This window comes from Misgurnus anguillicaudatus, chromosome 6, assembly GCF_027580225.2.
Source record: "Misgurnus anguillicaudatus chromosome 6, ASM2758022v2, whole genome shotgun sequence".
Classification (NCBI taxonomy): domain Eukaryota; kingdom Metazoa; phylum Chordata; class Actinopteri; order Cypriniformes; family Cobitidae; genus Misgurnus; species Misgurnus anguillicaudatus.
The window spans coordinates 13,727,588-13,752,224 of record NC_073342.2 but is presented as its reverse complement, the minus strand read 5'-3'; the positions used below and the strand labels follow the sequence as shown (position 1 = coordinate 13,752,224).

General features: G+C 38.0%; 1 protein-coding gene across 5 annotated transcripts in view; it reads left to right on the top strand.

Annotated features, from left to right (window-relative positions):
* lrrc4ca (leucine rich repeat containing 4C, genome duplicate a) overlaps window positions 1–24,637 on the top strand; it is a 174,088-nt gene that overhangs the window by 123,341 nt on the left and 26,110 nt on the right. For 4 of the 5 annotated variants that reach the window (XM_055191643.2, XM_055191645.2, XM_055191644.2 and 1 more), the window contains exon 2: window positions 18,293–18,362. The exons of the other annotated variant lie outside the window; for it this stretch is intronic. The gene's annotated coding sequence lies outside the window, so the exon portion shown is untranslated. The remainder of the gene's footprint in view (window positions 1–18,292; window positions 18,363–24,637) is intronic. 5 annotated transcript variants of the gene reach the window in all.

Here is a 24,637-nt window from a genome sequence, read left to right as displayed (position 1 = left end):
TGTCGCTGTTTTTTACCCCTTAACCATAATTTTCCATCAAAATTGGCATTGGAAACCTAAACAGGACTTGCAGAGCAGCGAATAGGATTGATGATGGAAAGATCATGTGCTTATACAAGCTGGGTTGTTAAGTGAGTGTTTCAAAAGAGCCAGAGTTTTTCTCCATTGTTGGCCATTTATAAAAAGTCTAGTCATGCTTATTTGCTTAACAATATAGTTATTTGAATATGTCACAATGTACAGCTTCAGCTGCTTCCCAGAAAATATGTTGTGTTGTAAATGTCTGAAGGTGAATTTGTTAAATTAGTACATTTACTGTAATGTATTGAATTTGCTGAGAATGTGAAGAAAGCTGCTTAGAGGTGGCATTTGCATTTAGGCTACTGGTATTTGCTGGATTGCAGTATGGAGGACGAAACATGACTTAGGTGTATATAAATAAATGAGTAAATACATAAATACATAAATAAATAAATATAGAAATACATAAATAAATAAATGAATAAATAAATGAATGCAGGAATAAATAAGTAATTAATTAAATAAATAAATGTAGAAATAAATAAATAAATACAGAAATAAATAAAAAAATGTAGAAATACAGAAATGAATAAATACATAATGCAAAAATAAATAAGTAATTAATTAAATGCAGAAATAAATAAATAAATGTAGAAATACAGAAATAAATAAATAAGTATATAAATTAATAAAGGCATAAATAAATAAATGTAGAAATACAGAAAGAAATAAATATATAAATACATGAATGCATAAATAAATAATAAAATGCAGATATAAATGCAAATAAATATATTGTTTTGTCAAAGTATCAACTTTTAATTGTATTATTTTTGCACCACTACATTTATTTCTACATTTATTTATGTATTTCCACATGTATTTATGTATTTTTATGTGTATATATATATATATATATATATATATATATATATATATATATATATATATATATATATATATATATATATATATATATATATGTATGTATGTATTTCTACATTTTTTATTTTACATTTATTTATGTATTTATTCATTTATTTATTTATTTATAAACACTTAACGGAATATTCCATTTTCTTAAAAGAAAAATCCAGATAATTTACTCACCACCATGTCATCCAAAATGTTGATGTCTTTCTTTGTTCAGTCGAGAAGAAATTATGTTTTTTGAGGAAAATATTCCAGGATTTTTCTCATTTTAATGGATTTTAATGGACACCAACGTTTAACACTTAACTCAACACTAACAGTTTTTTTCAACAGAGTTTCAAAGGACTATAATCGATCCCAAACGAGGCATAAGGGTCTTATCTAGCGAAACGATTGTCATGCGACCTAACGTAAATGCGTAGTGACGTAGGGAGGTCACGTGTTACATATATGAAACGCACATTTGCGGACCATTTTAAACAATAAACTGACACAAATACATTAATTAGTATCATTCGACATACAACAATGCAGAACGGTCCTCTTTCTCCACACTTGTAAACACTGGGGCAGAGTTTTGCATTCGTCTTCTGTGACCTCTTGACGTCATGACGTATTGCGTGGGGTCACGCTGGCGCATCACGACCGGATCTAGACGAGAAGTTGTGCTTTAAAAGTGTGTATTTGTTATTTTAATTGTAAAAAATGACAATCGTTTTGCTAGATAAGACCCTTATGCCTCGTTTGGGATTGTTTATAGTCCTTTGAAACTCCGTTGAAAAAAACTGTTAAGTGTTGAGTTAAGTATTAATTGTTGGTGTCTATTAAAGTCCATTAAAATGAGAAAAATCCTGCAATGTTTTTCTCAAAAAACATAATTTCTTCTTGACTGAATAAAGAAAGACATCAACATTTTGGATGACATGGTGGTGAGTAAATTATCTGGATTTTTCTTTTAAGAAAATGGACTATTCCTTTAAGTCATTTTTCGTCCTCCATATATATATATAGGATCTGGCCATACTACATTCACCATGTTGTCATTGTCACATGCCTTACCCGCCACCTTTTGTGCTGACAGTACCAGTTGAGTTACACTGACGAACAATGTGTTTGTATGAACTGAATTTATGTTTTAAATGTATTCAAAGAAAGTAATATATTTAAATAGGTGCAATCCCAAAAAATAGCATTTAAAAAGTCACTCAGTGTAATCAGATTTTTCTTGGAGTATTTTAGACATTTGAAGTGCACTAGTGAGCTCTTTAAGGAACCCTCCCATGGTGAGCACGATCCTGAGGCATGATAGGACTGTGGATTGATTATGGAGCACCGGGGTTTTCACTTGGTGGTATAATTGAGTTTGAAATGAGAAGGAAGGACACCTATTGAGGAAGCTCTGGAAACAGCCATTTAGAAAGAGCGACATCGAGAAACACTTCGCTCCTCGAGATCAAGCTGAAGAGAACGAGAAAGAAAGAAAGAGAGAAAATAATCCCAGGACACTTCATCGTTTCCCCTGTAATTCTACTGGGGTTCTCCTCCGCATTATTTTCATTTTACATTTCGAGATGGAAATAAATAAGCTCTCTCACATTGCAGTAAGACCTGCTCTAATGTACAGTACTAAACCTTCACAAGCGTTCCTTCTTGAGCACCGCTATCAATCTCCATCCATTTTAACCTCCTGCTTTGCTTTTCCTTCTTCAGATGTTTTGAGGAGGCTGAAGTATTTTGAGTCTGAGAAAAGTAATTTGTATCTGAAAAGCAGAAATGAAAATATCTCGAAAACGGAAAGCAGAAATGTAAATATTGTATCTTCTTAAATAAGTCTGTGTATACATTTATTATTTATTTTTCTATGAATAGTAATTAGCTTGAGGATATGGAAAACTGAGCATTGCAACTACACACGTCAAATGTTTGTGACCCTGCCTGTTAAAAACAAGATTTTTCTGTTTTTACATAAAATAATAATCTTTTTACAAAAAATATAATCTTGATGTCTTTGACTCAGTAGGCCAGTGGTTCTTAAACTTTAGGCTTGTGTTGGGTGTATCCCCATCCAAGAAAATGCATCATATAAAACATATAAATATCAAACTTAAAATTTGAATTAAACAAAATACATCAAATATGCAACGTAGTGCTTTTGGTTAGTAGCCTTATCTTTCTGAAATGTAATTACACAGAATTTATGATTAATGAAACTGGGGCCCCATATGGAACCATCTTGGGGGGCCCCCATATGGAACCATCTTGGCACCCCCCAGTTTGAGAACCACTAAAGTAAGGCCATTTCAAATATTGAAATCAATCTTTGATGCTCATAAACTAATAAGATTTTGAGACTTTAGTCTGGATTTCACAGGCAGGGTAGCTGATGTTTTGCATTTGTAAAAAAATCTAATCTTAAATCCCAGAAATGTATGTTTGCTTACAGAACATAAAACATAAAATGTAAAGTCTTATACAGAGCAATAAAGCTCCAAAGTTTTTGTTAAAAATAAATAATACCGCAGAGCACTTGCACACAACCCCTCTTCTTTCTATTTGTCTTAGCCAACTTTGAAATTGAAGGCTGTAGAGTCTGAATGAATATTTATAACCTCATGCTTTGGCCTCCCTGCCGTGGCGAGTTCTTCACTTTAGGGGGCCTTGGGTTTCTTAGGGTCGCACCTGTGCTGGCTTTCTCTCTGCAGTCATTCATTAGGAGGTACAGAGCCAGCGCGAGCTGCTTGACTGATCTATGAGCCAAGGGCAAAGGCTCTTACGCAAATAGATTCAGCCTATAGCCATATATCACATTAACTTCCCGGTAAGTGTGGAAGGATTCTGTATGGCCTAGCAGATTTAACTTAAATAGAACGTCCTTCTCTTTGTTGCTTTACCATAATTTTCCCTTTTCCCCATGGTGAAACTGTGAAATAACTAGAATGTAACTTTGGAAATTCAACTGTAAGTAAAAAAAAAACTTTATGTACAGTAATAGGATCTTCGGAGTAATCACTCTTTAACTAAAATTGGTAAAAATGTACTCTCATTGTAGCCTTATTGCTAGAGCTTTATGTGAGCACTTTAAAGGTCATGGGTTCGATCCCAGGGAAAACACATACTGATAAAATGTATAGCTTGAAATATTTACCTTTGTAAATCTGTAATTCGCTTTGGATAAAAGTGTGAGCCAATTGCGTAAAAATGTAAACACTTGGCATTTTGTCAAGCAGCTTTTAAAGGTCTATCGCTTTTTAAACAGTTAGAAATTCCCATCTAATCTTTGCTTTTTTGTCTTCATTATTTGATCCAAGTCATGCATTTTAAAGCTCCCATAGCACACACTGTTTCTGAAAAACATGTTCCCCTCAAGGTGTACCGCGGGAGGAGCGAGTCACGAGCAAGCAAAACACACAAAACATCATCCCACTATCTCTGGATTCGGCCTGGCAAACTCGATTCCTTTTAAGGATCCGGGTCATTGTGAGTAACTCACTAAAGTGATCCGGGTTGTGTGAGTCACTTGAGTCACTTGAGTCAGTATTGCTAAATAGCCAAGGAAACTTAGTACAGACCCACTTGTAACCGGCTGATCCGCGCGACTCGAGATTCTCAGCCGGAAACATTGCAGACCATAGGACTCATGAAGCACTGCAGAAAACTGCTGTCATAGTAAAGCTGGCAACACGGCAGACTAAAAAAATACCACATCTGAAATATATATATTTCTTATTTTTATTTATCAGTTAAATCAGTTAAGTATTGCATACATTTTGATTCTGATTTACCCTTTAATCCAGAAATACAATCTATATAATTTTTTAAGTCAAGTTTAAAAACATTGAAAAGGGGTTTATTTTTCATAAACTTCGATACCACATCTGAAATAGTGAGTCTTCCTACTACGTTATGGGTCAGAGCCGGAGAGTCTCGAGTCTGCAATGTTTCCGGCAGATCTGCGAATCTGCAGTGTTTCCGGCTCTGACTCGAGAGACAGTCCGCGCGGATCAGCCAGTTATGGATCAGCCGGTTACGAGTTGAGAGATTCTCGAGTCAGAGCCGGAAACATTGCAGATTCGCATGTCTCTCGAGTCCGCAATGTTTCCGGCTCTGAGTGAGAATCTCCGGTCAATTCGCGGCTCGCGCGGATCCGCAAGTCTCTCGAGTTTGCAATGGTTACGGCTCTGAGTGAGAATCCCGGGTCAGTTCTCGCGCAGATCAGACGGTTACAAGTTGATATGCAGAGTGAGCGAAGTCTCATTAATAATGTTGAAAGAGGTTTGTTTGTCTGGTGGCGCTTGTGATTGCCTGTGACTTCTACCCGAAGGAACAATGCTCATGAGCGTCCTCGTCGTTCTTGCTCTCACTCTGATTGACATGTGGGCGTGCTTTTCTGGGGGAAGTGGCCATAAAAGGAATATGATACGTAACGAGTACCCATGCTACGTAAGGGTACCCATGTTCAACTTTACGAAACTTGTAGGAAAGAGGATGCGTGAGTTTGGTCCCAGAATACTCCGTTACAAGCTTAACTGCTTTTTTGACCTTTTGCATTTGTTTAGCATGAGGGTTACAACTCTTAAACTGTGTTAATAAGTCAGAATGCATGAAATAGCATAACATCTGTATTCTTATACATTCAGAAAGGGCTGTAACCACAATAGACATTTAGGGGACATCCCCGCCAATAATTGTGAACTTACATATTGCACTAGATGTTTTGCCCCCCACAAATGTTTAAAATGTGGTTACGGCCTTATATTTAGACATTTGCCTTCAGTTTCCAAGTATTATCTTCATGAAAAACATTTCAGTCAAGTGCCCCTAAACTGTACTTTATGTTCTTCGAATCTCCAGAATCTCTTTTTTGCCCAAACTCCCCGAGGCTTGTTTGTGAACTCATCCGCTGCTGATAGCATCCCAACGCTTGCTTTAGACGGTGTTAACAGGCAGATATGGTGTCTGTGTTGTCATGGTGTCAAAGTTCTCATGAAGCATTCTTGCTCTGATGGCTTTATAGGAGATCTGAATGTGAGGGAGAGTCCTAGAAACTCCCTTAAAGATCTCATCAGGTTAGGTTTTCTACCTTTAGCTCATCTTCTTCAAAATGGTGGCTGTAACTGTTCAAGCATCAGGGAGTTACCATTTTCTTCGAGCCGTCGCTTTTTCTTGTTTATAGTTGTCATGAAAAAGAACAAGCTAATACATTATGTCTCGGGTTTTATGTAAGCCACATTTAAAGATTAATGACGGTTTGAGGATAGTTTTACAGTCTGAGGGTTAGACGAGGGTTCGGGTGGTCCCGGACCAGACAAAAAGGGACATTTTATTCTGAATTATAGGACTGACAGACTGCTTTCCTTCCCAGGGTGCACAGTCACAGCCAGTGAAGCATGATGTGCTCACCCGCTCATCATCCTGTCTGTTTTTACTTCCTTACCAGAGAGACACAGAATAAAGCAGGATGCAAGTGATTTGTAGAGTTATCATGTTTATTAAAGTGTTTACCTTCATCATTGATGCCTGTAGCTCAAACAGTAGTGCACAAATGGCATTGGTTCGATTCCCAGGGAACACACATACTGATGATTAATCTTATAACTTGCACTGTAAATCACTTTGGATGAAAGTGTCGGCCAAATGCATAGTACCTACCTCAGTCCCCATCATAATTATTGTCATTTTCATTAGCATTAGCACAAGAGATGATGATCATCTTAATGTCTTACACCGTGTCCTTACCAGCCACACCTCAATGCCGCGACGAGCGACAGTGGATTCTATTTTAGAAACGTTTTTTATTACTGCGTTGTCACAGTTGACAGCTCTGCCTACACAGAGATCTCATGCAATGAAGGTTTCACACATTAGGAATATTAAACATCAAGTATGAGACTGATTAGATGTTTAAAAGCAGAAATAGATAACAAATCCCACAAGTTGCACGAGGAAAGCAATAAAAATGCATGCGTGCTCAGTGCGAGACGGCACTAAAAACTGAGAAAAACTGTATTAATTGGCCACGCCCCTTTTCAGCGATTCCCATAGAGATGTTGAATTGCCTCATGCTGAAATCATATAGGGTCACATCTAGTTAGGATATGGTGTTACGAATTAACCAGATGCTAAGAGTTATGGGTATCAATCATGCTTTAAGCGGACATTTTCTTTGAAGGCCCATAAGCGATTGCTAAAGCTTTGCTAATGCTAAATGCTACTCTTGTTAGAGGTTCATTGACTGCTTATCTAACCATATAGATGAGTGTTACTTTCCCTCATCGGTACTTAAAGTTGCCTCTGAGCAATCTTAGAATTGTCATTAAATGACAGATTTCCATATTGGAGGCTGCTGAACTGGCTTTCGATCAAACACGGCCATCATTAGTAAAACGGGAAAACCTCTAAATTAACAAATTACAATAGATTTGCATTTATGCATTTGCCAGACACCTTTATCCAAAGTGACTTAACAGTACATTCAATATGTACCTATACATTGCTTTCATCAGCATATGTGTTTCTTGAGATCAAGCCCATGCGCTTTTGGTTACTAAAACAATACTCTACCCATTGAACCACACAAACCCTTAATGTTTTTATTTTTAACTATTTAATTATTATGGATATTATTTTGATAGTAAAAGGTTCAGTGTGGATTTCTAGCTGCATCTGGTGGTTAATTTCGAAATGCAAAGAGAAGCTATGTTAGCCGCAACAGGACAAACATGTCGTCGTCTGAGACAACGTAGTGACCTATGTCTTTATATACCACTGATAATATGGTAATGTATACTATGTTGCATTTCTTTCAAGAGATCCTTCTTAAAGTCCTTTAATGTTGAAGTATTTTCTTCTTAGAAAGATCTTTTGGCAGATCTAAGTGGGATGTTATTTTTACTCTTCGCATGATATTCAGATACATCGAAGCTCAACAAGTGCAATCCTACAATCACACAAGCATTGCAAGAGATCTGATAAGGCAATAGTTACAGTGTTTGACACGTTTTTACAGTATTTAGCTGCAGCTAACCTGCCCCCCGAATGTAACACCATAGCATCTAGATTTTGCTTCTTGGCACAACGTCAGCATTCCTCGCCTTAACTCCTCCATCAACGCTACAGATACCTGTAATGAGCTCTCTGCTGTTAGCTGATACCCCAAATCCTCTTAAGAGAAACAAATAACTGCTCCAGTTTTGCGCTTACTGGGTTGTGCCAGCTTCCTGATTTGGTGCGGTACCGTGATTGAGCATTTGGAGCAGAGAGGCTCGCTCGCTGTATCCGTTCCTAGGTGTCAGTTGTGTGGTGACAGAAGCTTATGTGCTCCTGAAGCTGTTAATCTCTCGGACTGTGACACTGATCGGCTCCCGTCACAGCCGGATATCTGGATAGGGTGAGCTTTTGCTAGTAGATCAAGGACAGGACTTTGACTGCATAAACAATCCTGTAACTCAACTAGGGAAGCATTGCAAAGGTCATAGGTTTTATCCAAGAAAACACGTATACTGCTTGAAGAAATTTATAGTTTAATGCACCATAAGTAGCTTTGGATAAAAGCGTGTTTCAGATGTATAAAAGTAAATTGTGGGCTGAACACAATTACCTGTAAAAACCAGCTGGGCTATGCTGGTTAGTGCTTGTTTAGCACTGGTGTAGTTGGTGAACTAGCAGAGCTAAGCAGACTTAAGCTGGCAAGGCTGATCAGCCAGCATGGTTGATATTAAGTTAAGCTATTTATGAAGTCTGGTGATCACAGTAGCATCTTATTCTGTAAACCTGTATTCAAAAGATAACATATGCTAATAACCAACAATTTTACTCCTTTTTCAATCTGAGTATGTCTGGCATGTAATGCATTCCATGCATTTTGTATGTCAGGCGTTCCATGCATTATAAATGTTGTGCATTGCATCCGTGATGCATGTTTATGCCGGTGCTTCTCACCGTAGCAGCAGGAGAATCAAGCCTAGCGGTAATTTGTCAAATACGGACCTATAAGCCCTGACTGATCTGATAAGAAGGATGCAGGCCAACTATAGAAGCAAGCTAATAACAGGATGTGGGGTCCTGTGGAGTGGAGCTCCTCAATATATCCTCTCTATAAACTTAGCTGGATAATTAGCATGGCTAATTAATCATGCACCTTGGCTAAGTGCTGCAGGCTGCAAAGAAAAGACTCTGTTAAAGTGTCAGGACAAATAAAAGATCTGTATTTAGCACTATGTGGGTTTTTTGCAAAATGGCTAATTCAATATAAAACATGCTACAGCTGAAGTTTTCGATTAAGACTTAAACCCTTGGAGTACGTTATTGCAAATAAAAATTTACATTCAAATTCTTATTATTTGTAGGGATATATGCATGCCATATCTGAACTTAACTATTTCCCGCCAGCATTTTTTTAAAATTTTTGCCAGCCAGCGGCAAAATTTTCATGATTTTCAGGAAAGTTTAATGCCTTCCAGAAAATGTTCTTCTTTAAAACATACAATATATCAAATGAAAGAACAAACTCTCTGCTTTCAAACAAAACAAAGCAAAGAAGTTTCATCCCACTTCATTAGTTTTTTAATCACCTCTCAAATATGGGTAAATTTCTTCAAAAACATTAAATTTTGAGCGAAACACTTAGATATTTGAAGGATATTTGAATAAGATCAGATGCAGAGCGATCCTCAAAACATACACGGATATACAGCTGTTTGCTTTACTCTCTAAAAACAAACGGTCTTGAAATGCACTAAAAGTGGTTCACTCGCTCTTAATCATAGGGGAACCATTTTAAGTGCCTTATAGCACCTATGTAGTACCTGTGTAGCACATGTGTAGAACCATATTGTGCTATATAGAACCATATCTGGTGCTATATCATCCCCGGATGGTTCTTCATAGGTGCTTTATAGGTGCTATATAGAATTAAAAATGGTTCCCCTATTACAAGCATTTAGTGCTATTTAGCACAATTTTTTAGGGTGTAGGGCAATACTTCCGGGTTTTATAAGTTGTGGAAGATTCATCTGGTGGATAATAGCGGTATTACGGATTGACGGAAATACTCGTCATTGGCAGAGAAACGTTTTCTCATTATTGACAAGTTAACTCGTCAATGGCGGGTAAAGAGTTAAAGGAATATTCAATTTTCTTAAAAGAAAAATCCAGATAATTTACTCACCACCATGTCATCCAAATGTTGATGTCTTTCTTTGTTCAGTCGAGAAGAAATTATGTTTTTTGAAGAAAACATTGCAGGATTTTTCTGATTTTAATGGACTTTAATAGACACCAACATTTAATACTTAACTCAACACTTAACAGTTTTTTTTTCAACGGAGTTTCAAAGGACCACAAACAATCCCAAACGAGGCACAAGGGTCTTATCTAGCGAAACGATTGTCATTTTTGACAAGAAAAATATATAATATGCTCTTTTAAAGCACAACTTCTCGTCCAGGTCCGGTCCAGCGCGACCCAACGCAAACGCGCAGCGACGCAGGGAGGTCACGTGTTACATATATAAAACGCACATTTGCGGACCATTTTAAACAACAAACTGACACAAAGACATTAATTAGTATCAGTTGACATACAACAACGTAGGAACGGTCCTCTTTCAACACACTTGTAAACACTGGGGCGGAGTTTTGCGTTCGTCCTCTGTGACCTCTTGACGTGATGACGTATTGCGTGGGGTCACGCTAGCGCATCACGACCAGATTTAGACGAGAAGTTGTGCTTTAAAAGTGTATATTTGTTATTTTTCTTGTCAAAAATGACAATCGTTTTGCTAGATAAGACCCTTATGCCTCGTTTGGGATCGTTTATAGTCCTTTGAAACTCTGTTGAAAAAACTGTTAAGTGTTAAGTATTAATTGTTGGGTTCTATTAAAGTCCATTAAAATGAGAAAAATCCTGCAATGTTTTCCTCGGGGAACGTGGTTTCTTCTCGACTGATCTAAGAAAGACATCGGCATTTTGGATGACATGGTGGTGGGTAGATTATCTGGATTTTTTTTTTAGAAAATGGAATATTCCTTTAACTTCCAGTCTCTGTTTGTTGAATGCTCTGGCTGATGGCTAAACTCAACTCTGGAACAAATACATTGTCAAAAATAACAAATGTTTTGGTCGAGGAGACGAGGAGAGACGGCGATCATGGATAACATCTATTTGATGGGAGGTTCGGCAGGCAATCTGTAGTTACCATTGTATACATTATATAGTAAACATTTTACACACCAACATTCAAGACAGCTTTGTCCACTGAAGCTAAGCAGGGCTGAGCCTGGTCAGTACTTGGATGGGAGACCACCTGGGTAAACCAGGTTGCTGCTGGTAGAGGTGGTAGTGAGACCAGCAGGGGGTCTGTGTGGGTCCTAACACCGCAGTATAATGACGGGGACACTATACTGTCAAAAAAGCACCGTCCTTCGGATGAGACGTTAAACCGAGGTCCTGACTCTCTGTGGTCATTAAAAATCCCAGGATGTCCTTCATAAAAGAGTAGGGGTGTGCCCCGGCATCTTGGCCAAACTTACCTGTTGGCCTACTAATCATCCCCTCATACTAATTGGCTATATCACTCGGTTTCCTCTCCACTAATAAGCTGATGTGTGGTGGGCATTCTGGTGCAATATGGCTGCCGTCGCATCATCCAGGTGGATGCTGTACATTGGTGGTGGTTCATATGCAAAGCGCTTTGAGTGCTGCAGAAAAGCACTATATAAATGTAACAAATTATTATTATTATTAGGAGTTGGGTTAATTTAGGGTGACCATACGTGCCATTCTTCCCGGCATGGACGTACGTGATTGAGGTTTATTATTTCAGGTTCTATTTCAGAAAAGCAACCGTTACATTTTAAGGTAAGAATGAAACTACAATTGTATATCTTATATTTTTAACTAAATTGTGAGAAACTTGATCACGTGTGCGGTCGACACATACAACTTCCAGACGCACCCGAAATCCTGGCCAGGATGCGTCTGGGAAGAATGGCACGTATGGTCACCCTAGTTAAATCCCAGTTAATTCCAGGTTAAAGTCTCCACATCTAATTATGTGATTAGGAGCATCAACGTTTAGTTTCAATCATTGATTTCACAGATGTCAATCTTTGACATGATATATTCAGTCAGTATGAAATATATCAAGGTTATATATTTTCACAGAACATTCCTTACATTATGTTATATAGCTTTATGTAGAAAATAGTACAATTTGCAAAATTTCAGGCAGCGTCACATTCAGTAAATTATGATATCAACACGATTCACAGTAAATTATTTGCAGCAGCCATTATTCTAATCTTGATTATTTTTTCTCAACAATTTTGCAACCCTAACTGCGACTCCATTGCAGTTCTTGCGCCGCTAAGTCCTGGCATTGATAAACATGAATTGCAACCTAAAGTTAATGTGTTAGCGAAGGTGCACATGCAGCAGTTAGCCTGTTGCGCACATGCAGCGTGTGTCTTCACACTCCGGTCTACTGCTCTGATCAATAGCCTCATTTTCTCGGGGTCCTGCTTTGTACTAGTGCAGGTTAAGAGGTCTGGAATAGTATTGATCGCGGTATTCACGCACCATCTGTCAGGGCCATTAACATGATGATGCGTCTTTGAGAAAAACACCATTTCGACCCCATTCAAAAACAGCTTTGTCGCTTCTTTACATTTTCGCATTCGGTGGATGCTTTTATTTAAAGTGACTCGCAGCACATTACAAGCTATACGTATTAGCTTTGTATTTTCCTGGGGAACCAAACCCTTGACCTTTGTGTTGCTAATGCAGTACTCTGCCAATTGAGATTTTAAGGAGCTTGTTGGTAATAATTGATTTAAGGTTGGTCTTACATTTTACATAGGTTACTAATGTTGTTAACCTTCAGTTTGCATGTAGTAGTGGTAGCACATATCTGATTCTGGTTAAAGATGGTAATTTATGCACACGATAATGAATGCAATGCGTTAAAACACACAGACATGCATGCACATGTAAAGGCATATGTATGCACGAACATATTAATGAGGAACTTAGCTGATAAAGTTTGATCGTGTACATTTACAATAAATGTCAAGGCATATTTTCTGCCTGAATGTCCTGCTTTACTCCAACAAAACTTTATAGGTGATATGGAAGTGCCATTTAATGTCAACTTTAAGAGGTGCGGTCTTTCAAAGTATGAAGTATGTGAGTAACTAGACCATCTATAGAAGTTATGGTACACTACATACTGTATGTGCTGAAATATGATTTATGATACGAGTACGGTCGATCATAGCACCTCCATCCCTCTCGCTCTCTTGTCTCTACCTTTATGATGTCTCATTATGTCGCCCGTAGGGTCATCGTTATTTTCCCGCGTTCAGACATGGATAGATCTGCCATTTAAAGAAGATGAATGAACCAGACAACTGTGCTGGTTTCAGCTCTCCTCTTCCAGGTTTTGAGACCACAACTCGGTTGACTCCGTATCTGCAGCCAATTGATTTTAAAGCCATCTGCATTTATAGGATTTTCAGTGAGGGGGTGCACCCTGACCCTAGGGGTTAAAATCAAAGGAAAGTTAAATCCCTGGGACTGGAGAGAGGACATGGGTACAATGAACAACAATGGAGGAGATAACAAGTTGACCGTAGCGCAACAGAGATACGCTGCCCAGTTTACACTTTTCGCTAATGTTTTGATCAAGCTGTGAAGCTGTTTAAAGATAAAAGAGCTCCGAAGTGGAGTGCATCAAAATCAGCCGCAGGTGCATGATGGGAAACATATTTATAGATGTTGGGTCAGGTTTGATGGTGGAGGATGTGTGTGGGCAGGATTGTGGGAAACCAACAGAAACTGTGAACTTCATAACCCTGCTGAGGATTTTGTGATTTATACAGTAGCAGTATGGAATTTAATTGGTTTTTCAAAGATATGTCTTCCATTTTTCTTTTTCAAGGTTAAGCTTTAAAAAATAATCGGTAACTTTAAAGGGATAGTTTACCCAAATGTTTCCTCACCTGTATGAGTTTTTTTCTCCTGAAAAGAAAGGAAGATATTTTGATACGTGATGGCAAGCACACAGTTGACGGTACCCATTCACTTTTATAGTATTTGCTTTCCCTACTATGGAAGTCAGTGGGTATCATCAACTGTGTGGTTACCATTCATCAAAATATCAACTCATACAGTTTTAGAATAACATTAGGGTGTGGAAACGATAACAGTATTTTCATTTTTGGGTGAACTATTACATTTGCATTTACGCATTTATCAAGTGAGGGAAAACAATGGATTTTTTTTTTTATTACATTTATTAAGATACAATCTAATGCTATAAAGTAAATATGGGTCAATTAGTTCAGTCAAACTTTATCTTTTCACGGCTGCGTTTCACACCTGCTGCTTTGTGTATTCGTCCGATTTATTCCAAAATAAGCAACGAGTTGCTTTGTATTTAATTTCAAATACATTCCTGACCATTTCACTTTATCCCACCTTGGATTGTTTTGTGTTCAGAATATAAAGCAGGCTTGCCAGTTTAAAACTACATTGGAATCTACACTAGGGTGGCCATTCTTGCCAGTTCTGCCGGACACGTCCCGAACATGTTTTCGGGTTCATTCTCCGGAAGTCGCGTTGGTCGACCTCATACGTAATCAAGGTTTAATATTTCGGGTTTAATTTCAGAAAAGCAACCGTTACATTTCAAGGAAAGAATGAAACTACAATGATTGTATGTCTTAAAAGAAATAAATCTTAATTTTCTAATGTATTTTAACTGAAATGTGAGAACCTCGATGACGTATACGGTCGAGCAACGCGGCTTCCGGAGAACGAACCCGAAAACATGTTCGGGACGTGTCCGGCGGAACTGGCACTAATGGCCACCCTAATCTGGACTCATTTGTGTCACGTTTATAGATGGTTTCACTGGACGCACATGCATTGTCGCAGTTACGCGTCTGGACAAAACTTAACTTTCGGTATCTGTTTGTTTAATGGTCTGGCTAGCGGCTGAACTCTGGAACAAATCCCTAGTTGAAAATAACAAATGTTTTGGTTTACTAAACACGAGGGGAGACGACGATCATGGATCACCGCTATGTGAAGAGAGGTTTGGCAGCCGATCTGTAGTTAACATTATATACATTAATTTTACACAGTAAAGTTAGCTCAGTGTAGCTTTTGATATGCTTTAGCTATGATTTGAACTAAGGTCATATACTTGTTGTTTTATTTTGCTTGTTATCAGAAATAATCTACTCTGAAATTAGTCTTTTGTTATTGATTCTTTGCAAAGTTTACCAAGTTACGTTTGTTTCACGAAAGCCATTTGTTTATGTTGTTACTGCTGAAACTGTCTATACAAAAGTCTTATACACCAAACACGAATAGAGTATTTGGCACAAATTATTTCAATGTTAAGTCAATGTAAAGAAGTGCTTACGAGCGTCTGGTGGTCTCGCGGCACGAATGAGGCTTTGAGCGCGGTAGACACGAAGCCGAGACACGCGAATGACGCAAATTGAGCGTTGTCGCAGGAAATGCGCAAGTTGAAAAATCTTAACTTTGGCGTAAAATCGCGCCGTGTTAACCAATCAGGAGCTTTCTCTAGTAGTAACGTGATTGCAGAAGCCCCTCCCATAACGCAAATTTCTGTGTAAATGTCTTGAATGACTAGAATTTCACGCCTGGCTTTCAGGCGCAAATGAAGCGAGTTATCTCAAAATGTTCAAGTGTCAAACTACGCGAGAATAGCGAGTTTTTGCCGTGTTTACCGCGCCTGATGTGAACGCACGGTTAAAGGTACAGTAGCCCAATTAATTCTATGAGTCTAGTTATTAATACCAACATCCCTTGAGGGAAGTCGTGTCTCTAGGTGGCCATGTTTAAAACACCTCTGGCCAGTGATTTCAGTAATGCAAGACTAAAGTCCTATCTACTTGAATGGGGAAATCTCTAAAATTGTGTGCTAAACAACATATTTCAGACCAGCAATTAAACCTGACATAATCCAACATGATCTCACGGAAAGTCGTGTTATAGTCACGCAAAATTTTATTAATTTATTTTATTAATTCAGTTTTTTTTTTCGTGCATTGAGCACTGAATATCTTTTTCGTGACACTTGCACAGATTTCTAAAAATAACTTTCTTTTTCGTGTCATTTTATATATTGTTTTTTCTTTTTTCTATTTTTAAATCATTGTCGCTTGGGGTCGGGGTTAGATTTGGGGTTTGGGTTAGGATGTAATTTTATGGATTGGTTTGTACATGTTTTTCTTCCACTTTTTAAACTATTCTTGCCTGGAGTTGGGGTTAGATTTGGGGTTTGTGTTAGGATGTCTAAAAATGTAACAGAAAATGATTTTAACCCCAACCCCAAGCAACAATGGAAAGAGAAAACAATACATAAAATAAAACGAAAAAGAAAGTCATGCCACGGACACGAGAAACTATTTATAGAAATTTGTGCGAGGGTCACAAAAAAGACATTCGTGCCATTGACACAAAAAAATTAATAGAATTTTGCGTGACTATAACATGACTTTCAGATCAGTGTGCATAACTTTTTTTAAGCTATAATTGTGCTAAAAACAGCTTTTTTGTAGTCTTTTCAGCTAGACAGTTTAGCTAGCAGGAAAGCAAGCAAGCAAGCGCCTCACAGTTCTTTTAACTGGACTGGCGTGACTTTCATCATATTGAGCATTGCATTGTCTCCTATTCATAGTAATACTAGTGCCAGATATGGTTAAATATCTTTGCACTACTATTTTACAAGTTCAAAATAGTATGATATGACCGCTTTTGTAATTTTACCTGAGATGAAGTCATTTGTTTCTGATTGTCTCTCACAAAAGTCTTCATTGCCCCCAATACATTCTCATCTAATGTATGCATGTTTGAATATGTATGCCACGCTATACTAATTATAGCGAGCATAAATTTCCTCCTTGCCTAGAAGACATGCGGCTACCTCACATGAGGTGGAAAAAATAAATGATGTTGAGGATTATCAGGAGAGAGGGAGATCCAGTCTGTGATTGGACGACGGCGCCGATGATGCCGTTTGCCGTGATGACCCTGGAGCTTGAATATGCAGTCGCTTTTTATGTTTCCAAATGCATGGTTGTTTCGCACATAAAGTGAAGTCTACAGTGTATACAACACGGAATAAAAAGCAATGCCCGCAAGAGACACATACACACACAAATAAAACCGATTTTATGTATGGCATCACAGGCCTCCGGGCTTTGTGCAGTTATTGCATGTGGATAAAAAGCTTCAGCTAATGCTTTATAAAATCACTGTGTTTTGCTGGATGTGTCTCAGTCTAATACTGTACGGCTAGAATGGAAAATTTTGCTTGAATCGCATGCAAGCCGATCTGTGTTCCTATAGCTTATATTGTAACGCAAAAGGTCATGTACACATGCTGATAAAATGTATATCTTGTAATGCACTGTAAATGTTGTGTAAATGCAGTAACCATCGCCGTTTTATGTGCACTTTAATGGTTACAATAATAGAGAATGAAAACTCTGATTGTATAGAAAACAACAGATTGTGGGTAATGCAGACAGGCAGCCAATCAGATTACAGCTTGACAGTTTTGTGTTTAATATGCATTAGACAGTGTGTAAACAGACCGCAGGCAGGTTTTGACTGTGAGCATCCACAATGCTCTAAAATGTGATATTTACACCCACGTCACTAAGTAGTATGCATTAATAATCTTCGTTTTGATTTCATTTATATGGCAACGCATTGCATCTGTGTCATATTTCATCCTCTCTCTCTCTATTACATAAGATTCTTCAAAAGCATCTAGTGTAGTCTATGACACACCCCCTCATTTTCTGGGACAGGAGAAAAATATATCAGAGCTGCTGATAGTCTCAACTCATACATTATAAGGATAGCATGCATGCAAAGTGCCATATGCATTGTATTGAGCTATTATAATTAAAAAAATACTTGATAGTCATTTGAAGAGTGCACCATTGTTGTTTGATGGGGTACAGTACCAGTATAGCATATATGGCTTGCTCATTTAGCATGCGACTTATTGCTTATGTTCAGGAACCATGCGGGAATATCTGATGCAGATTTTTATATTAAGCACATCTATTATTCTGAAATGCATTGAGTCTGCATTGAACCTAATCAGTAGAACACAGTATGATTTCTCTCCAGTATTGCATTCAGCGCTTTTATTCATTTATGACAAAGGCTTACTCGCAGTCGTCCAAAACGACGTTCCCGGGAACATTTGGAGCGGAGAAACCGTCAGCGTCCAAGGTGTTTGTAATTGTTACGTGGTTCTCATTCTTCTTTCTTGTCTTTGTGTGCGCAGGGCCGCGCCAGCCAGCGAAACCAAGCGTGAAGATGTCCAGAAACTGCTGGCACTGTGGAAGACTTGGCAGGTGAGCGTACAGGAACAGGTTGCGAGGAACGCACTTTGGCTGATTTTAGATCAGGCATCATGCCCCTCTAAAGATCGTGGGCTGAAACAAAAGCTTTCACAGCTGTCTCGTTGGAGACCGAGATGGATGAAATCAAACAGGACTGTATTCTAATTAATCCATGTGTCTGCCGTCTAATATTTAATCTCCTGAATGTTTGCTTGGGTGATAAAATCTACCGTTTTCATTTATTCTCAAGCTATTCATTAAATATTGAACCCTTTAAGAGACTTGACGCATATATTTGATAAAGTTAAGATAACCTTTTGAATTGTTGTTCATAGTCATATTGATTTAGACGCTGGTGAAGAGGATTTAGTCGGTGGATTACTACATTACATTACATTTATTCATTTGCACTTTTATCCAAAGTGACGAATCCATACATTATTTTATCATCATATGTTTTCCCTGGAGATCGAACCCATGACCATTGTGCTGTCAACACAATGCTCTATCAGTTAAGCTATATGAGAATGTATTTGTGACCTGGTCTGTAAAATCCAGGCTTTCATTTCAATCACTAATGATCATACTCAGTCAATATTAGGGTGACCATACGTGCCATTCTTCCCGGATGCGTCCTGGCCAGGATTTCGGTTCGTCTTCCGGAAGTCGTATTTTTTGACCGCATACCCCATTCAGTTAAAAACTAGGGATGCACCGAATCCAGGATTCGGATTCGGCCGAATACTGTGCTTTTTGATGGGGTTCGGGTTCAGCCGAATCCCAGATTTTTTTCCACCGAACCCTAGGCTTGCACTACGCTGGTCGACGTCACGCGGCCGTTGATTACACAAATCGGGTGCTGACGTGGAGATGAGCTTTTTCTTTCGGTTCACATTTCGCGGACGCACTTGGAAAAACGAGCATGTCGCAACACATCGCTTTCTTTATGCATAGGCTTATGGTAATTGTCAAAATAGTTTTTCCAACTTGTCATCCTGGCATAATTTTGCCTATCCTTTTTTTACAGTTAAAATTAAATAAAATGAAAAATACACTGCTGTGGACGTTGTTTACTTCATTAATGTGTTTTACTGTGTTAATGGAATAAGGATGCGAGTACGATTCGGTCGAATCTTAAACAGTGGATTCGGTATTTGGCCGAACCCAAAATATCTGGATTCGGTGCATCCCTATTAAAAACATAAGACATACAATCGTGGTTTCATTCTTAATGTAATGGTTGCTTTTCTGTAATAATAATAAAAATCCTCTATGACGTATGCGGTCGACAAATACGACTTCCGGAAGACGCACCCGAAATCCTGGCCAGGACGCGTCCGGGAAGAATGGCACGTATATGGTCACCCTAGTCAATATTAAAGATATCAAGGTTATATTTTCACAGCATGTTATTTTACATTTTATGTAAAATGACTTTAGCTGGGTTTTCACAAGCAGGGTCACATTTATTCAAATATCTGCTTTTATATACCATATACTGTAAATTTTAGACACGAGGGGGATTGTGGGTCTGTCCCAAATATACCCAGGCCGTGCCATTCCCTTGAGATGGAAGCCTAGGTCAGCTGATTAAAAAGATAATGAGTTAAAGTGATAGATTTATGTTTTTTCGGCAATATGTGGCCTTTGGATGGCTCCCACAGGAGCCTATGACTGTATAAATAACAGATGGTGACATTGGATGGCAACTGCTCCCTCGCCTTAGTTGTCTGAGTCTTTTCTGTGGTCTTGTTAAATTAAACACCACAACGATCAGGCCCACAACATTTAAAGAATTAAATGGAACATTGCATCAGATGGACCATCTTGATTCATGCATATTGACATTTGATCAGAGCAAATTATAATGAAGGAATGACTGTGTGCGTGCATTTGGTTCAATCTACGGTTGAATAGAATATGGACAAGCTCAACTGTTGGGTTAAATTAATCTATAAAACATTGATATTTGACCCAGCCATTTTAATTTAAACCTAATGGTTGAGTTTGTTCATTTTTTACCCAACTATGGGTTAAAAGCGACCCAGCATGGGTGCCCAATGGATTCCCCAGGTGGAGCTTGACATAAATGTGTGTAAGTGTTAATATGACATCAAAATTGACCAATTTACTTTCTTTAACTCTAAAACATGTTATTTTCAACCCAGCGTTGGTTCAGAAAGAGACAAACCCAGCCATTGGGTTAAATTAACACAGAAAAGGTTTATATTTGACCAGTGGTGCCGGTGACTTCTCTTCCGAGGGGCGGGAATTCCAAATATGTGTTCAAAATATTGTGTCGTCATGTCAAAATATGTCGTTGATTCTCACGAAATCCAGCCTGCATCAGATATTTTTTGCACATATAAGATTAAGGTCTAAACTAACTAAAATATTATTTTTTGAGGATTTAAAAAAATATTTCCTATAGAATTATTAAAATTTTTTAGATTATCAAAAATCAAAAATTATCATTACCGCAACATGATATTACATTAAATATATGCATTTACAAACTCATGTTTCGTTAATGAGAACTAAAAAGTTGTCTAAGTACTATGACAAACAAAATTTTAACTTTTATGTGGAGAGAAAAAATAAAAACTGCTTACCTAGTTGCCATCTTGAGTGTCACCGTCAATTATGTCCCTTCCAACTATTTTTTTTTCTCGAAAATGTTAGTTCCTTGAGGGCTTAAACAATAATTGAAAATTGTTGTGGAGGTTTTTTCTTGGACACATTTATATTCCTTATTATTGTCTCTACATTTACTCTTTGATCATAAACCCCTTTGAAGCATCTGCAGCAGACACGTATTTTGACATGATGGACATGATTTGACATTTTGCGCCCTCAAAAATGAAGTCACTGGCCGCCACTGCATTTGTATTTAAACAACCTAGCAGGACAGGTTCGTCCATTTTGACCCAACGGTGTTTGTGCAATTTCACCATAAAATGTATATTTTCCAATTGAAATGTAACAGCGCATACTACTAACATGTTTCGTAATATGATTTGTCTTGGTCAGGCCCCTAACAATGTAGGTCAAAGTACAAAGCTGTTCGTTCATAAGAATGAATTGCCTAAACGCGAACGTCTGTTGAGGATTCACAGATGTGCCTTTTTTTGGCGGTTTGCGTTGCTGAAACACAGCGGTAACAGATTGTGCAGAAGCGGCATCATTATTCTGATTTAGAGAGAGAAGTTTGTTCTCCAAACAGATCGAGACCCGAGCCATTTATAAACAGATTTTTAATTTCAGATCAGGTTAAAAACAACAGAAGAAGCCCTGAACGCTGGGCTTAACATACGGGGCACAATGCACATCTGCACCTGCAGCTAAATTATCTGTTATTAATTCAACAAATGTAGTGTGACGGGAGGACGACTTGTCTCTGCGTCCCGTTGGGATTTTCTCGCCTGCTATCTGCGTCTCCAGCTACCGTAGGTTCTTATGGCGGGGGTTACTGATCACGTTCCCCTTTTTGCTTTTAAAGTGCCTGATGTTCAGAGATTTTAAAGCGATCTGTCCTTGTGTGAAACCCTTGCTTTGATGCAATACAAGAGATGAGAGTCTTGAAGATCCCTTAAATCCTTTTCTCAGATCTTAGTTGTTATCGTTGTGTTTGATTCATACTACAAAGATACTTACTACAGTCATCATAATAACTGGATAACGGTAAAGAGCCCGTCGACACTGTTGTGGCTGGCAAACTTTTTAAGAATTCTCAGCATGATTCTCGATTTCTTCACACGTCAGGCAGTGGGAGGGGAAAGCGACATCATCTTGAGAGGGTTAGATAGCCACTTGACTTTATGATCGTAAAAAGTCATCTTCATCCTTGCACACCCACTTGACAACCAGGTGAACGTGTATTGAAGGGTATGAAACCGATGATCTTTGGATGACATGGCACCGTCATTCTAGCACGGCATCTAGTGACAAGATCGCAAACAGCATGGTTGACTTGTGATGTCACTGTGTGCCGCCACCACTAGACACAGCCTTTACAGTACTTGGCCGTTTCTCAATATGCGTTCTTGTCTGTACTTGTGTTCTTGTGGACTTGTAAAACGTCATCAGTCGCGGCCCAAGTACTGTTCCAAATCAAAGTTCTCATCAAGTTCACATAACATCCGGATGTTTTCTTGATCCGCCCATTTTATCGAGGATGCAACAGCCAAGTTTCCAAGAACGTATTTCGCGTCAACAGCAATGAATTCAAAATATTCAAAATATTACTCTTTCTGTGTCATAAAATGTAGTTTTAAGAGCTGTTCAGTGGAGAATATAGATGAATAAACTTCAAATATGTGGTCAGTTAGTAAAGATAGCGCCTATGTTAAAAATTTATTTTGTATATGTGAGTTCCGGTGAATCAGCGGGTGGTCAGCGGCGTATACATCGACGAGGGCAGCCTCATCTCGGCAAGTCCTTCTGAAATTTGCCGCGATCTCAGTGCAGCTGCTCTGCCATCCGGTGTCTGATGGTCAAACATAAAATATTCCCTTTGGATATATCTAACTGGCATTATTTTGTCTCATTAATTTATTTATCTTTATTATTCATATGAACTATTATTTGTTATCGTTTTAACTGATGGTAAAGTTAACCCTTGTGGGTTGTTCCCATTCACTACCCTTTCGGGTTGTTCGTGTACAAAAAAGGACACTAAATTAAACGGCTGTAAAATTTTGATTTTTTTCATAAACCTGTTGATCAAACGTGATGTCACGGATTTGGGACGGAAAAAAACACAAAGTGGCTGATTTTTTCAATATAAAAAGTGATTGTGGACTGGATTTTTTTTACCTTTTTCACAGTCTTGGGCATGCCAAAGATTGGTAAAAAACATTGGCTTTGATGCATTTTTAGTTTTTGTGCAGCATCAGTTTTTATTTTTTTTCTCCCTAATTAGTTGTTCGTGGCTTTTTTTGCCCCATTGACTTCCATTATAACAAATTTTTTTGATGGCAAAGCCATGACACCATATAATCATGCATTATTGATTGTTGGCGGTTTTTCCTTTTGCTAAGAGGTCAAATTTGTCAAAAAGTCCAAAAATTCCAGTCCACAATCACGTTTTATAGTGAAAATCTGTAATTTTGTGTTTGTGTTTTTTTTCTTCATCAAATCAGTAACACCACTTATGAACTTGACAATTAAAGAGTTAAAATCATAGAAATTTTGTTAGCATTTGGTACTGAATCAGTACTGAGGGTGCTTAACAGATTTATGAAAAAAAATTGGAAAAAATATTCATCTGGTATATTTTTACAGCCATTTAATTTAGTGGCCTTTTTGTACACGAACAACCCAAATGGGGTGGTAAATTTGCCCACGGTATATTGTTGAGTTTTTTAAAAATTTCAAAGCGTTTTCACAAAATATGTGTAAATATAAGATTTGTCACCAAAATCATTCCATTTGCTAATACACACAGAAAGTTGTGGCCAAATTAAGACATAAAAAAACAAAAATGGCCTCAACAACCCAGAAGGGTTAAGTTTCATAACTTAAATCACATATATTTTCATATAATCTTAACACTGTATTAAATAACTGCGCTTTACTTTAACTGGGTGTTTTTATTGTGTTTATTTCATGTTATACAATCGTATATTATAGTTTAGTAGTATTAAAATAAATGGTTTTATAATAAAATAAATATGTTTTATATCATACTTCATTTTGTAATAAATACATTAGCGTATTCACGTGTTGTCTTAATCACATATTAGGGTTTTTGCATTTGATGTATTCCGTTAAAAATACTTTAAAATAAGAATAGCCAGGACTGCGCGTATTGGTTAGACTGAATGACGACCTTAAGTACTGTGCTGTTCCATTTGCAATATAACCGGACTTGCGTCCTTGCGTCCTCCCGTCCTCGGGAGTTAGTTCTTCTGAGTCCGAACTACGAAGGACGCAAGTCCGAACTTGGCGTACTTGGTATTGAGAAACGTCCCTGCACTTGTGTTTGGCCGCTATCCTTGGTGCTGAACACAGGTTGCTGTCCCTGGTTCTGAATGGATGCATCTGTACACTGCAGTTCTGTACAGATGACCCAAACTCACCAGAGGACCATCACCATATATCTGTTCTTTCTCAGTACACAAGGCTTTTTTTCAAGGCTGCATGATTGAATTCACAGTTGAACGTACACAACGAGAGAGAGAGAGAGAGAGAGGATGCTGGCGGTGACATTTACATTTATGCATTTGGCAGATGCTTTTATCCAAAGCTCCTTGCTGTGCATAACAATGTATACATTTTATCAGTAT